General features: G+C 45.9%; 1 long non-coding RNA gene across 2 annotated transcripts in view; it reads right to left on the bottom strand.

Moving 5' to 3' along the window:
- Positions 1–15,608, bottom strand: part of LOC139234738 (uncharacterized) — a 34,036-nt gene extending 18,428 nt beyond the window's left edge. For both annotated transcript variants that reach the window (XR_011588336.1, XR_011588335.1), the window contains exon 1: positions 14,270–15,608. This is a non-coding gene — a long non-coding RNA (uncharacterized lncRNA). The remainder of the gene's footprint in view (positions 1–14,269) is intronic.
- Positions 15,609–15,718: the final 110 nt, after the last annotated feature.

Below are 15,718 nucleotides of genomic sequence, written 5' to 3'. Positions count from 1 at the left end.
TGAGATCTTGCTGTTCACAAATTGACTGCTGTGTTTCCGACATTACAGTGACTACACTTCAAAAGTATTTCATTGGCATTAAAGCGCTTTGGGACGTCCTGAGGTTGTAAAAGGCGCTATATAAATGCAAGTCTTTCTTTAAACAAAGGAGAAATTGACACAATTAATTTTGTACCCAAACAGAAGATAAAAATATCTCAAGCATTTCTAGATACATGGTAGGGACATCTGTGGGTTACATTTATGCAGAATAGATCATTTATTGGCCTTGACTGCTGGAGTAATCCCTCATAATATTTTAACTCGCCCAAATATTTTTGGTTAAAGTTAAGCTCAAAGCCAACAGAATTCAGGGAACATATTGGGAATGGGCAAGAAATTGGCTGTCTGGTTGAAAACCATGGGTACATAAGATCATAAAAAATAGGAGCAGGTGTAGGCCATACGGCCCCTCGAGCCTGCTCCGCCATTTAATATGATCCTGGCTGATCCGATCATGGACTCAGGTCCACTGCCCTGCCCGCTCCCCATAACCCTTTATCCCCTTATCGTTTAAGAAACTGTCTATCTCTGTCTTAAATGTACTCAATGTCCTGCTTCCACAGCTCTCTGAGGCAGTGAATTCCACAGAATTCCAACCCTCAGAGAAGAACTTTCTCCTCATCTCGGTTTTAAATGGGCGGCCCCTTATTCTAAGATCGTGCCCCCTAGTTCTAGTCTCCCCTATCAGTGCAAGCATCCTCTCTGCATCCACCTTGGCAAGCCCGCTCATAATCTTATACGTTTCAATAAGATCACCTCTCATTCTTCTGAATTCCAATGAGTAGAGGCCCAACCTCCTCAACCTTTCCTCATAAGTCAACCCCCTCATCTCTGGAATCAACCTAGTGAACCTTCTCTGAACTGCCTCCAAAGCAAGTATATCCTTTCGTAAATATGGAAACCAAAAATGTACGCAGTATTCCAGGTGTGGCCTCATCAAGACCCTGTATAGCTGTAGCAAGACTTCCCTGCTTTTATACTCCACACCTTTGCAATAAAGGCCAAGGTTCCATTGGCCTCCCTGATCACTTGCTGCACCTGCATACTATCCTTTTGTGTTTCATGCACAAGTACCCCCAGGACCGGCAATTTTTCTCCATTTAAATAATAACTTGCTCTTTGATTTTTTTTTCTGCCAAAGTGCATGACCTCACACTTTCCAACATTATAAGCCATTTGCCAAATTTTTGCTCACTCACTTAGCATGTCTTTTAGAGTACTTTTTACGGTACTTGTTAGGGGAGCTGTGTCAGATTGGGACAGGTGTTGGGGCCACTACTGTCACTTATTTACATCAGTAACTTGGATTCAGAAACTCAATTCAAAGCAGGTAATGGACTCGGAGGAGAATGATTTGGGAAAAATTGTAAGCAGGAAGAAACATTGCAGACAAATGTAAGGTGATGCGCCTAGGAAGGAAAAGTAGGCCACACACATACTCCATGAATGGAGTTGAAATAGCTACCGGTGAAGTTATAAGAGATCTAGGAGTCTTAGTAAACTCAACACTCAGCAAGTTCAACCAAAGCAGAGCAGAAATCAACAAAGTCAACAGAATGTTGAGCTAATATAAGAATTTACATTTCTATAGCACCTTTCATAACCTCAGGACATCTCAAAGTGCTTTACAGCCAATGAAGTACTTTTGAAGTGCAGTCACTGTTGTAATTTTGTCAAAACAGTAGAGTACAAGTCAGAAGACATCATAATCAGATCTTCCAGAGGTCTGATCAGACCACACTTTGAGTTCTGAGTCCAGTTCAGATCATTGAGACACCAGTAAAACATTCAATAGCTGGAAGCTGTGCAGTGATGAGCCACAAGACTGACCTCTAGTGGCGGAGCTCTGACGTATGGCGACCTTGACCATTTCAGCCTTGAAAGGAAATGTTGAGTGTAAAATAATTATGGTTATGGAAAGAGGACAACTGAAAAATTATTTTTAAGTAAATTGCATGAGTAGAAGACGGGGACACAGGTTGGAACTAGTAATAGATCAATTTAGAACTAATATCAGGAAGTTCGTCTTCACAGAAAGGGTGAGAAACACGTGGGGCTTGATTTTCGGTTGTCTAACGCCTCAGTTAGCGGCCAGAGGGGACGTTAGTGGGAGCGTAAGAGGTTACCTGCCGGGAGCGCAGCGTTTAGCGCCCCGACCGAACATTCATTAGAGGCTCACCAGGGGCGCAAACCATTAGCGCCTGGCTGCTGACGATCAATCCAATCCTGACATAGTCCAGGTGCGACGCCCAGGCTTGCGTCCCGGGCGGAGAATTCGGTGCGGCCGCCTCACTGAGCGCTCACCAAGAACAATGTCTGGAAAAACAGTCGGTCCAGGCTTACAGAGTCGTTAAAGGGATGAGGAAGCGCTTCCCTCGGAGGTCACAATCAGTGCAATGTTTACACACAGCACGGTGCGTGAGCCTCCGAGGTCACAATCAGTGCAATGTTTACACACAGCACGGTGCGTGAGCCTCCGAGGTCACAGTCAGTGCAATGTTTACACATAGCACGGTGCGTGAACCTCCGAGTTTGCAGCGGCAGACAGAAATAAAAGTTCAGCCTGAGAAAAAGTGATTTTGAAAACATTAATGAGTGCATTACTCAGCTGCGTCTTCAAGACTTGGCTTTTCCCAGGATCTGAATTGGAGTTAAATTTAGCGCCGACATTTTCGTTAGCGCCCCCCCAGCTCTGGTGTGCAACGGCTGATTTAGCGCCCCATCAGCTCTTCGACTGATTCTGATGAATTTCTGGTGGAGGGCGCAAACTTTTTCAAGGAGTTAAAATTACCGCTGTGCCTGGGTTACCGCCCCAGATGATGCGCGACCGAATTTCTTCCCCATGGAATGGGCTGCTGGATAGAGTACTAGAAGTGAAGATTCGGCAATCATTGAGGGACCAGTTGGACACTATAATGGAGGACTGCATGGTCTTTCTGAATGAATGAAAGATCTGAGCTGAATGGCCTCCATCAAACATAATGATCCCATGATCCCAATGGCAACTAGTATATAATGAGGATGGGAGTAAAGCATGAAAACCATTGGTTAAGGACCTCCCCGAACCTCATTAATTTCAACTCCACTCTCCAAAAAGACCACTTGACTCAGATGAATGTCTTCCAGCAACTAATGAGAGCACCAATGCAGAATCACTGCAAGACTCGCATCATGCATCAAGCTGAGAAGTCAACCGAAATGATCAAAGAGGGCCACGCAGGGATCGATGCTATCTGGTCAGGGTACATTAATTAGCAATGAAACTGCTCAGGAAAGCCACAAAAATGACATGAAAAATGTTACTGTCATGACAGCAATGAATGGGTCTGCAGAGGATACAACCCAAATCGTCCTTTCTTTTTTTTAAAGAATGAGAGAGAGGATTCTCTCTATCCTTGAGGCCAGATTTAGTGAAAGAGGAAAAATGTTTAGGACAAGCTGAGTGTGGCTCACGATTTCCCAACCAGTGCTCCATACGAGTGCCATTCCTCGTTGGGAGCCTCCGATCAACCCAAAGATGATAGGAAGTTAGGAACAGGAGGAGGCCATTCAGCCCTTCGAGCCTGCTCCGCCATTCAATGGGATCATGGCTGATCTGTATCTCAATTCTATTTTCCCACCTTTGGTTCGTAACCCTTGATGTCCTCACCTAACAGATATCTATCAATTTGTCTTGAAAGATCCAATTCTACCAGCATCCACATCCTTTCGAGAAGGACTTCCCTATTTTACTACCCTCCATGTGAAAAGCTGCTTGCAGGTCGTGCTTCTCAACAGCCGAGATCTAATGTCCCATTGTTCTTGATTTCCCCATAAATAGATTCTCTCTATCTACTCTATCAAATCCTTTTAACATGTTAAACACCTCACCCCTCAATCTCCTATACTCAAAAGAATACAAGCCACATTTATGCAATCTGTCCTCATAATTCAACCTTCTAAGCCCCATTGTGGATTCTGAATGAAATCCTGTTTGGCACATACACATTTAAATAAAACCAGATGTTATGGTTGGGGATTATTTTTGAAATGTTTTGCATAGAAAGGTTCGGGAATAAGGTATCTTTGAATGTTGTATTTGAAAATGAAGTGAGTTCTCACAAGTTTAAAATCCTCCTTACAAGCATTGAGATAATGAGGGGTTGACATGTTAATGAGTTAATTATCTTTACTGTTTCAATAAGAACTAGAAGCAATAAGTAATATTATAAAAATAGAAAATGCTGGAAATCTCAGCGGGTCAGGCAGCATCTGTGGAGAGAAACAGAGTTAACGTCTCGGGTCTGTGACCCTTCGTCAGAACTGGAAAAGTTCGAGATGTAACCGGTTGTTAAGGCAGTGCAGGGGCAGTGAAAGTGGGAGGGGAGGAAAGAACAAAAGGGAAGGTCTGTCATAGGGTGGAAGGCAGGAGAGATTTGAGAGACAACAGGGATGATGGGCCAAAATGAGATGGTAATGGGACAAGTTAGGAAACTAAAGATGAGTCTAGATAGAGAGCGAATGGCGGAATCGTCACCAGCCGCCCTGGGAAACAGAGAAAAAAAAACATAAAAATAAAAAGGGGGAGGGGGCGGTTGTTAAAAATAAGGAGGAAAAGGAATAAAATATGGGCAGAGGTTATGGTCTGAAATGGTTGAACTCGAACTTGAACTGAAGCAATTTCTTATCTCGCTTCAGACTGCCAGTATAGGCCATAAACTGGAGAACGGGATTATTGTGGGACATCTGATGAGAATAGACCCTCAGAATGGAGATAGCTAGTTTGGTAGATGGGGGCCTAATGGAGAATGCCTGAATGGGGAAGACATCAGGGGGCAGCGCTCCCACTTCCTCGGAACACAGCGATAAAATAGGACAAAGGGAGAATTACAGTTTGTAGGTCCCGTTCGATGTGGGAAGGGAGCATGGCCTAGTGAGGGAAAACTCACTCATCCGAAGCTCAGGGCTGGTCAGAACCGGAAGGCTGACTAGGAAAAGTTAAGGGGGTTTGAGGTTAAGCGGAGTGAGCTTTAATTCTAACTCTGCAGCTTAATGATTCGTATCGGGTCTTGTCTCACTGGCGAGTTTTCAGTCCGCCTACTGGACGATTGAAGAAGTGCACATGATGGCATGTGTGAAAGACACTCCAGTTCGGATCGCAAGGGCGCAGTACTGCTCCACTAACCCCAAGTTATGCAATTGTAAAATCTGATATTGGGATGTACAGGCACACATCTTAACGCCTCTGTGAAGCACCTTGAGATGCTCTGCTACATTAAGACTTGGAATTATATAGCGCATTTCATAACCTCAGGACATCCCAAACCGCTTCCCAGCCCATAAAGTACTTTTGAAATGTAGTCACTGTTGTAATGTAAGTAACGCGACAGCCAATTTTCACACAGCAGGATCCCACAAACAGCAATGAGATAAATGAGCAATAATTGTTGCTTGAGATATAAATATTAGCCAGGACACTGTGGAGAACTCCCCTGCTCTTCTTCGAATAGTGCCATGGGACCTTTTATGCCTACCTGAGGGGGCAGATGGGGCCTCGGTTTAACTTCTCATCTGAGATACAGCATTTCCGACAGTGCAGTGTCACCTTGGATTATGTGCTGCAGTCCCTGGAGTGGGACTTGAACCGACAACCTTCTGACTCAAGAGGCAAGAGTGCTACCCTCTGAGCCACAGCTGACAGACATTAACCATGCTATATAAATGTAAATCGAGTCCCACTTCCCTGTCACTCCAGTACTCCCGATCCACCAATTTGTCGATTTTAAAATTCTCATCCCTCCCAATCCCTCCATGGCCTCGCCCCTCCCTTTCTCTGAAACCTCCATGCTCTATAACCATTCAAGATTTCTGCAATCCTCCAGCTCTGGCCTCTTCCACCTCTGCTACTCCCTCTGTCCCACCATTGGTGGCCGTGCCTTCAGCTGCCTAGCCCCAAGCTCTCAAATTCCCTCCCTAAACTTTTCAGGCACTCCACTTCTCTCTCCTCCTTTATGAGCCTCCTGAATCTCTTTCACCAAGCTTTTGGGCACCTGTCATAATATCTCCTTTGGCTCGGTGTCAATTTTTGTCCGATAATGCTCCTGTGAAGCACCTTGGAACATTCTATTACATTAAAGGCACGATATAAATGCACATTGTTGTTGTTGTAGTAGCAGTAAGGTGTGGGCACCACTTTGGGAGTGACTACCACCACCAAGTAAACTATCCCTCCTCGTCCTTCTCGACCTGTCTGCAGCCGTTGACATGGTTGACCACTCCATCCTCCAACGCCTCTCCACCGTCGTCCAGCTGGGTGGGTCTGCACTCGTCTGGTTCCATTCTTATCTATCGAATCGTAGCCAGAAAATCGCCTGCATTGGCTTCTCTTCCCCCCGCATCGTTATCTCTGGGATCCCCCAAGGATCTATCCTTGGCCCCCTCATATTTCTCATCTACATGCTGCCCCTTGGCGACATCATCCGAAAATACAGCATCAGTTTTCACATGTACGCTGCCGACATTCAGCTCTACTTCACCACCACTTCTCTCGACCATGGTCTCTAAATTGTCAGACTGCTTGCCCGACTTCTAGTATTGGATGAGCAGATATTTCCTCTATTAAATATTGGGAAGACCGTGGTTCCCTAGCCACCGACTCCATCCCTCTCCCCAACTTCTGTCGGAGGCTGAACCAGACTGTTCGCAACCTTGATGTCATATCTGACCCTACATATCCGTAGCATAACTAAGACGGTCTACTTACACCTCCATAACATCGCTTGTCTCTGCCCCTTGCCTCAGCTCATTCGCTGCTGAAGCTCTCATCCATGCCTTTGTTACCTCTAGACTTGACTACTCCAACGCACTCCTGAAGGCCTCCCACATTCTACCCTATGTAAATTTGGTCACCCAAAACTTGGCTGGGCAAAGTCCCGCTCACCCATCATCACAGTGCTCGCTGACCTACATTGGCTCCCATTTAAGCAACGCCTCGATTTCAAAATTCTCATCCTTGTTTTCAAATCCCTCCATAGCCTCGCCCCTCTTTATCTCCGTAATCTCCTTCAGACTCACAAACCTCCTGAGATGTCTGCGCTCCTCAAATTCTGCCCTCTTGAGTATCCCTGATTATAATTGCTCAACCATTGGTGGACGTGCCTTCTGTTGCCTGCGCCCCAAGCTCCCTCCCTAAACCTCTCCACCTCTCTACCTCTCTTTCCTCCTTCAAGATACTTCTTAAAACCTACCTCTTTGACCAAGCTTTTGGTTATCTGCTCTAATTTTGTATTTGGCTCGGTGTCAAATTTTTGACTTATAATACTCCTGTGAAATGCCTTGGGACATTTTACTATGTTAAGGGCGCTATATACATACAAGTTGTTGTTGTTGTTGTTTTTGTATGGGAGTGACTAACACCATGTAAGGGAGTGACCACAATTTCCATCAATTAGACTGATCAACTTGCGCCATACTCCCGAAATGTACTCCAGAGGTGGCAATCCCAGCAGAGAAGCTGGATATCCAGATCAAGAGGTGCCAGGTCTGGGAAAGTAGAGCAATACCGGTAATCTCAAGCCCAATTCCCCATTCACCAACAGACCCACACTCATTACCTTCCCTGTGTTACTGACCATCACATCGCCCTCTTTCCCAGAATGCAAAAATAAAAGCCAACACAAAATACACATTCCAATCCAAATGTCTAAATTAAATCATGCTATAATGCATCCAAGAATCAAATCACCCTTGTGCATTCCCTTTGTGTCTTTGCCTCGCCTAGTGCTTCTACAAGGTACATCCAAAGTGGCTGGTGGAAGGCTGGTGACCTTCAGTTGAGGAGATTGCTGATGGCAACCTCAAACAGCTCTGGGCTTGAAGGCCCGGCTTCAGTCTGCCACATCTCGGCCTGGACTGCAGCAAACTGGGTTGGCTGGCTGACAACAGCAAGGCCGAGTGGCAGGCGTGGGAGCATGAACGCTGTCACCCTGAGAGAGGACAGCAGGTTCGTGATCCGTGGAGCCACTGCCACTCCCCTGAGACGGCATCTCAGCAATCCTAGTAATCTGTTGGAGGGCACTGCTATGACACCCTGCAAGGCCCTTTTAAACACTGGTGACCATCACCATCATCATCATAGGCAGTCCCTCGAAATCTTGCTTCCACTCTAAAAGTGAATTCTCAGGGACTGTATAGTCCAATACGGGAATTACAGTCTCGGTCACAGGTGGGGCAAACAGTGGTTGAAGGAAAGGGTGAGTGGGGAGCCTGGTTTGACGCACACTCCAGCCGCTGTCTGCGCCTGTTTTCTGCATGCTCTCGGCGACGAGACTTGAGGTGCTCAGCACCCTCCCGGATGCTCGTCCTCCACTGCGGGCGGTCTTGGGCCAGGGATTCCCAGGTGCGGGTGGGAATGTTGCACTTTATCAAGGAGGCTTTGAGGGTGTCCTTGAAACGTGTCCTCTACCCAGCTGGGGCTCACTTGCTGTGTAGGAGTTCCAAGTAGAACGCTTGCTTAGAGAGTCTCTTGGCAGCAAGCTGAGCCTGTATAACTTCAGTCTGAACTTCCAATGCAGCACTCATGACTTTTGGTGGAAGCTGCTTGTGCTGCAATGGAAGCTGAGACATCGGCCATCAGATGCTGCATCATGGTTGGTTCCACTGGTGTGCTGCTGGAAGTGATCACCCGTTCCATGTTGGAAAGGGTGGCCTCCAAGCTCTGTGCCAAGTTGGTGCTGGGCTCCATGCTCCTTGACATTGTGCGCAGGCTTTCTGATGCACCAAACATTTGTGTGTACACCCATTAGCCTTCTCCTATAGCTTGACCTATTGAAGTCCTCATCTGAGGCGTCTGCCGCAGAGCTGGTGTGCGACCTCCACCTCCGGCGAGCTGCCCCCCCGCCCCACCCACCCTGGCTCCTGTGCACTGGTGCCATGTGCAGATCTGTCCTCTATCCTATTCTCTAAATTACGCACAGCGTCAGTATTTGAGCTATGGCTATGACTGTACGATCGAGTGACGGTGTCAGTTCATCTTCACTTTTATTCTTCCCCTTCCTCCACCGACTGGGCAGGTTCCAGTTCTTGGATATCTGAGATGAATCAGGGACAAGGGTTGGGTTGTGGTGAGAAGAGAGGAGAAAGTAAGAAGTGTGTGCTTATACCCTCTGCAGCTTCTTCGTCAGAAGAGATTGAGGGATGAGGGAGAAGCGGGATGAGAGAAGGGCGATTAGGTATGCAGATACCTTCATCATCAATAACTTCAGCCCCACCGGTGGCCATGGCCTCAGGATGTCCCTTCCCATAATGGTTTGTATTGTCTTTTCCATGGGGGTTAAAACATGCAGGTGCACCTCTCCCCCTCCAGTTAATTTCTGCTGCCTGTGGTTATATGCCACCTTCTCCTGCAAGAAAGAGGGAAGTGTGTCAGAAAGTGTTGGGCAATTTGATTGGGTGACGTGGCTGTCATGGTTGAATAGCTGCCAGTGTGAGATATGGGTGTGCGGCTTGCAATAGTGGTAAGTGCGTGAAGGTGAGGTAAAGCATTTGAATGGCAGGGTTGAGTCCTGATTGATAGGGATGGTTGGGTGATGGGGGGTGTAATGAATTGAATAGTGGATGACGCTAGTGATGCAGTTGGTAGGATAAACTCACTGACCTTCTTCACTCAGGGCGTTATCTTCATTCAGAGGGTTGTGAATCTTTGGAATTGTCCACCCCAAAAGACTGTGGATGAGCAGTCATTGAGTATACTCAAGGCCGAGAGCAAGAGATGTTTGGACACTCGGGGAATCAAGGGATATGGCGATCGGGTGGGAAAGTGAAGTTGAGGTCAAAGATCAGCCATGATCTTATCGAATGGCGGAGCAGGCTCGAAGGGACGGATGGCCTACTCCTGCTCCTAATTCCTATGTTCCTATGTTCCTATGTTCCTATGTTCTTATGTTCTTATGTTCTTATGTTATGTTCTTGACAACTTCTATGAGATCATTAAACTTCTTCCTGCACTGTATCAGATTCTCGCAGCTATACTCCTGGCATTGACCTCTGTCGCTATCTCTTCCCACTGCCTCCTGAGCATGTATCTGAAGGGCCTCCTGCCCCTTTGAGAATACAGGGGATCTCTCCTCCGTTCCACCTCTTCTACCAAGACCTCCAGTGCAGTGTCTGAAAACCTTGGTGCACGTGCTCTCCCAGCCAGCCATTGTTGAATCTTCCACAGCACACTTTTGAAAATACTCTCAGCACCTCCAGCAGCCACAATGCACCTTCCCTTTAAGAGGTGCAGGCTGGCTTTAAATAGAGCTAGGCATTCACGATATTGGGCCCTCGGCTGATGCATGCAGCCAATGAACAGCATGTTTCACTGGCTGCACGCGTCAATCATTTAAAAGAGCAGGCTGCACGAATTTGACGTGTTACCTGCATCACAGTCAACGGTGTAAGATTACTAATCTTCAGAAAAGCATAGGAGGAGACCATGAACTATAAATTGATGAAAACAAGCTTTTGGAATTAAGCTGGACAATTAAGGACATTCTGTGGTCAGGAACCAAAACTGACTTCATGCATAACAACAATGGAGTTGTTACGTGAGGCCCTGAACTTGATTGACCAGGATAGGGAAAACAGCCACTGGAGACACCAAGTCTGTAAAAAGACCGGACAACAAATGAACCACACCTGGTGCACATTTTTTGGGATGGGGTGTTAAGATGAGAAATCAACTTGAGCCTTGCAGACTCAGTGTGCCAATGGGAAAACAGACGAGTCCATTTTAGCAGTCAATCAACCAAGGGGACCACAAAACAATGTATCGATGCAAACACTTTATCAGAAACCGCAGTGGCAGGAGATCAGTCAAAACCTGGATATAAATATGCGAACTAGAGGCAGCTCAGCAGAAGGATAGGAGCAGACGGAAGAAGAAGCACACAGAAGAAATAAAAGGACATGTGTACAGATGGACACAGGTCGAAAGAATGAACAGACGAACGGACGGAAGGATATGTTGTATGTAGTAAGGAACGTACAGCACTGCAGGGAATGGCCAGAAGAAGGACCAACCGGTCATGGAACCAATGACCATGAACAATAGCTACAGCCAGGAAGGGCGATTGTATGTTTTCAGTCTATTTCTCTTAGAAGTCTAGCCCTGTAGTTTTAGTCGATTTTTGTGCATAATAAAACGGACACTGGGTTAAGCCTAAATTTTGTGCCACTTGTTGTCCTTTCCCACTATAAGTTCTGAGGTCTAGGAATCAGAGCAGAGTGAAAAACACCCTACAACAGGCGTGGGTTAATCACGCATCACGATCCCTGCACCCATTTTTGTGTCTTATCCAATTTAACCCCTAATGAGTCCTGGGAGTTACTGTACTCCTCCTGCCCCACAGCAATTAATTTTAAACCTTAAACCTACCCTTTCAAAGCAGATACCAATGGTTAGATTGTGAAAATTGCATTGGAGTCCTATTTTCATCATAGGTCCCTGGTTTTCATGGGCTATTGAGGCACCCACCTGTTCTCAGTGAGCGCCTGGGCGGCCCATTTTAAAGACTCTACCAAGATGGCAACAGATCTAATTTTGGCAGTTAAGTTCTCCACTCTGGTTTTCCATGCGCTACACCACCCCTATCTCACCCAAAAATGGGGGTCCAAAATGGTCTGCGTTTTGAGAGAGAGAGAGCAAGAGAGACAGAGAGAAAGTGAATAAGACACAGAGAGAGAGAGCTGGAAGAGACAGGAGCGAGAGAGAAAAGGAGCGAGATAAGAGAGACACACACCATTATTTTGCTTCCGCTGTTAAGTGGTGAATGTGATGTTGCTGATATTGGGGGAAAAACAGAAAATGCTGCAAATATGCAGCAGGTCAGTCAGCATTGAGAAAAAGAACAGACAGGTATTTGTGTGTGTATGCTTCATCAGACTGAAGAACAACAATAAGCGTGTCAGTAATGTTGGAAAAAAATAGAATGAAAAAGGAGGGGGAGAAAATCAACAGATACACGAATCAAGAAAAGAGAATTAATAGGTTTGAATGACTTGAGTTTGCTTAATAAAAAACTGTTCAATATTGAGCCAGATATTGCAGTGATAATGACGGCAAAACTGTCAGCGTTTGTCTTAATTACCCCTCTGAAACTGACTGTAGCTTCAGGATTTAGCACATACATATCTAAACGCAGAAATCCTGAAGTTGCATTCAGTCATTGCCTGCTCCGCCACAAGCTGCACTATAGAACTCTCCATAGCCAGTAATCTTTAAATGATGAAATACTTTCCCTTTTCCGCTCTAATATTGCTGTTAAACACCCCATAAAAAGTTAAGCTTTGTTGGAATAGGTGTAACTGGGGCTCTAATGACGTATTGACTGCTGAACAACCATTCTGGCCCTGAAAAACTAATTTTATATTTTTGGAATCCCAAATTTCTCCAATATGATAAATATTACAAAATCTTTAAAATAATAAAAAAATATGTTTAAATCTTTTTTAAAAAGCTTTTAAATGATATTTCAGCTTCTACCTTAACTAAATGTGCATGTCCCAATCTTTATTTCGCTCTCTGTAAAAAATGTTAAAAAGTGAATGACAATCAGTGCTTTTTATTTCCTGGTTTGCTGTCTGAGAATTCTTCAATGTGATTGGCTGCTTAGCCAAGCTTTATGACATCACTGCAGCTGTACCCTGCAGATTTCCTGTGGACAGCGCTACAATCAATTTAACGTCGAGAAAGTTCAAGTTTTCGCCACAGAGATCGCGAGATCTTTGTGGGCAGCTTCTTTGAGGTCGCCATCGCTTCGATGGGCCAACATACTATAAAGCCTCACCTCAGTGAGGTGATGGAAAGATATAAAAAGAATAAAAGAATATGGAAATTTTACTAAAATGCCTGCTTATCTTTAGTTCTGATGAAGGGTCTGCACCCAAAATATGAATCTGTTTTCTTTTTACAGGTGGTAACTGACCTGCTGTACATTACTAGAGTTTCCGGTCATTATTTCAGATTTCCAGCATTTGCAATTCCTTTCTTCTTTGCTCAATCTGGTACAGGGACTATCGAACTTGGGTGTGCATATGCAGAGCGACAATAGATTTATGGGATACTTCAGGGAATGATGGGAAGTTTCATTGCTGTCCTGATGATAAACCCAAAGATAGATTTCTCTGACCTCAGCCCTCAGAACACCCATTTCCCTGAGCGCAAAGGTCCTGCACAAGGGTTGAACCAGCCCCTTTTCTGTCACCCCAGGATTTCTGGAGCTCCCCTAAGAGCCAGAGCTGGGCATGTATCTACATTAGACACAGACTATTCGCAGATGCACCAATAAGTTTGGCAATCCCAGCACCATGGCTCATTTTCAAGGAAGAACACTCATGGCCACTCACTGATGCAGCAACTCACAATCAAATCAGGTGCTAGGGCCTACTTCCAGAGAATTACCAACCAGAAGAACATAAGAAATAGGAGCAGGAGTAGGCCATTCGGCCCTTCGAGCCTGCTCCGCCATTCAATAAGATCATGGCTGATCTTCTACCACAACTTCACCTTCCCAAACTGTCCCCATATACCTTGATTCCCTTAATATCCAAAAATCTATCGATTTCTGCATTGAATATACTCAACGACTGAGCATCCACGGCTCTCTGGGGTAGAGAATTCCAAAGATTCACAACCCTTTGAGTGAAGAAATTTCTCTTCATCTCAGTCCTAAATGGCCAATCCCCTATCTAGACTCCACAGCCAGGGGAAACATCCTCCCACCATCTACCCTGTCAAGCTCCATAAGAATTTTACAGGGTTCAATGAGATCACCTCTCATTCTTCTAAACTCTAGGAAATGTAGGCCTCATCTACTCAATCTCCCCATTAATGACAATCCCCTCAACCCCAGAATCAATCTAGCGAACCTTTGTTGCACTCTCTCTTTCGGTAAGGAGACAAAAATTGTACATAGTACTCCAGGTGTGGTCTCACCAAGGCCTTATATAATTGTAGTAAGACTTCTTTACTCTTGTACTCCAATTCCTTTGTAATAAAGACCAACATACCATTTGCTTTCCTAATTGCTTGCTGTACCTGCATATTAACTTTCAGTGATTTGTGTACAAGAACACCCAGGTCCCTCTGAATACCAACATTTCCCAATCTCACACCGTTTAAAAAATATTCTGCTTTTCTATTTTTTCTACCAAAGTGGATAACTTGACATTTCTTTACATTATATTCCATTTGCCATGTTCTTACCCATTCACTTAATCTGCCTCTATCCCATTCAGAAGGTCCATGGAAGCCACAGGGTCCGGCCAAAGACAGACAGGTATTTCTATTTCAGTGTTTAACCCTTCCCTGTCCCAGGATGTTTTCAGGCAATCGAGGACCTTTGGCGACTGATCTCCAGCAGCAACAGCTCCACATCTTAGAGGCTTGTTACCTGCCACTTCAGCCGAGCTACTTGTTAATTATACTCCTGGGCCAGCACAGGAGGGGATGAGAAGGGGAGCGATGGATCAGCTGATAAGGAAGGGTTGAAAGGTGGGCTGGGTGGTTGGCGAAACGTGGAAGGGTTGAGCTGGGTTGGTGGATGGGGAGGTTTGTAGAGGGAAGGGACAGGGATATGGAATGACATGAGGATGCGGAAGGCTGGAAGAATTGAGAGGAGGGAGTGCGAGAGGGAGAGTTGAAGATGAGAAAGAGGGAGAGGTGGCCATGAGGAAAGCGAGATGGGAGGGAGAGAGAAAAAGAGAGGGGGAGAGTAGGAGAAAGAATGGGGAGAGGCGACGTGAGGAGAAGAGGAGCAGAAGTGAGAGGAGGTGTAGGAGAGGGAGAGAAGAGAGAGATGGGGAGAGGAGAAGAGGGGCGAGGGGGGGGGAGGGGAGGAGAGATGAGAGCGGAAAGGAGGGGAGAAGAGGAGGGAGGGGGAGGAGACAGGAGGGAGGAGAGAGGGGGAGGAGAGAGAGGGAGGAGAGGGGAAGCTTTGTCTCCTTACCTAAGAAAGGATATACTTGCCACAGAGGGAGTGCAGCGAAGGTTCACCAGACTGATTCCTGGGATGGCAGGACTGTCATAAGAGAAGAGATTGGGTCGACTAGGCCTGTATTCACTTGAGTTTAGAAGAATGAGAGGGGATCTCATTGAAACGTATAAAATTCTGACTGGTTTGGATAGACTGGATGCAAGGAGGATGTTTCCCCTGGCTGGGAAGTCTAGAACAAGGGGTCACAGTCTCAGGATACGGGGTAGGAAATTTAGGAGAAAGATGAGGAGAAATGTTTTCACTCAGAGGGTGGTGAACCTGTGGAATTCTCTACCACAGAAGGCTGTGGATGCCAAGTCACTGAATATATTTAAGAGGGAGATAGATAGATTTCTAGAAACAAAAGGCATCGAGGGGTATGGGGAAAAAGCAGGAATATGGTGTTGAGATAGAGGATCAGCCATGATCATATTAAATAGCGGTGCAAACTCGAAGGGCCGAATGGCCTACTACTGCTTCTATTTTCTATGTTTCTATGAGAGAGGTGGAGGAGAGAGAGGGGGGAGAGAGGAGGAAGAGAGAGGGGGGAAGAGGAGAGGAAAGAGGGGGAGGAGGGAGGAGAGAGGAGGGGGAGTGAGAGAGGGGAGGAAAGGGAGGTCGGTGTGAGGGGGCGGGGCTGAGCCTGTTGCCGGGTGAATCAGGTTTTGTTTACCGCCGAG

Source organism: Pristiophorus japonicus, chromosome 22 (assembly GCF_044704955.1).
Source record: "Pristiophorus japonicus isolate sPriJap1 chromosome 22, sPriJap1.hap1, whole genome shotgun sequence".
Classification (NCBI taxonomy): domain Eukaryota; kingdom Metazoa; phylum Chordata; class Chondrichthyes; family Pristiophoridae; genus Pristiophorus; species Pristiophorus japonicus.
This window is presented reverse-complemented; position numbering and strand designations above follow the sequence as displayed.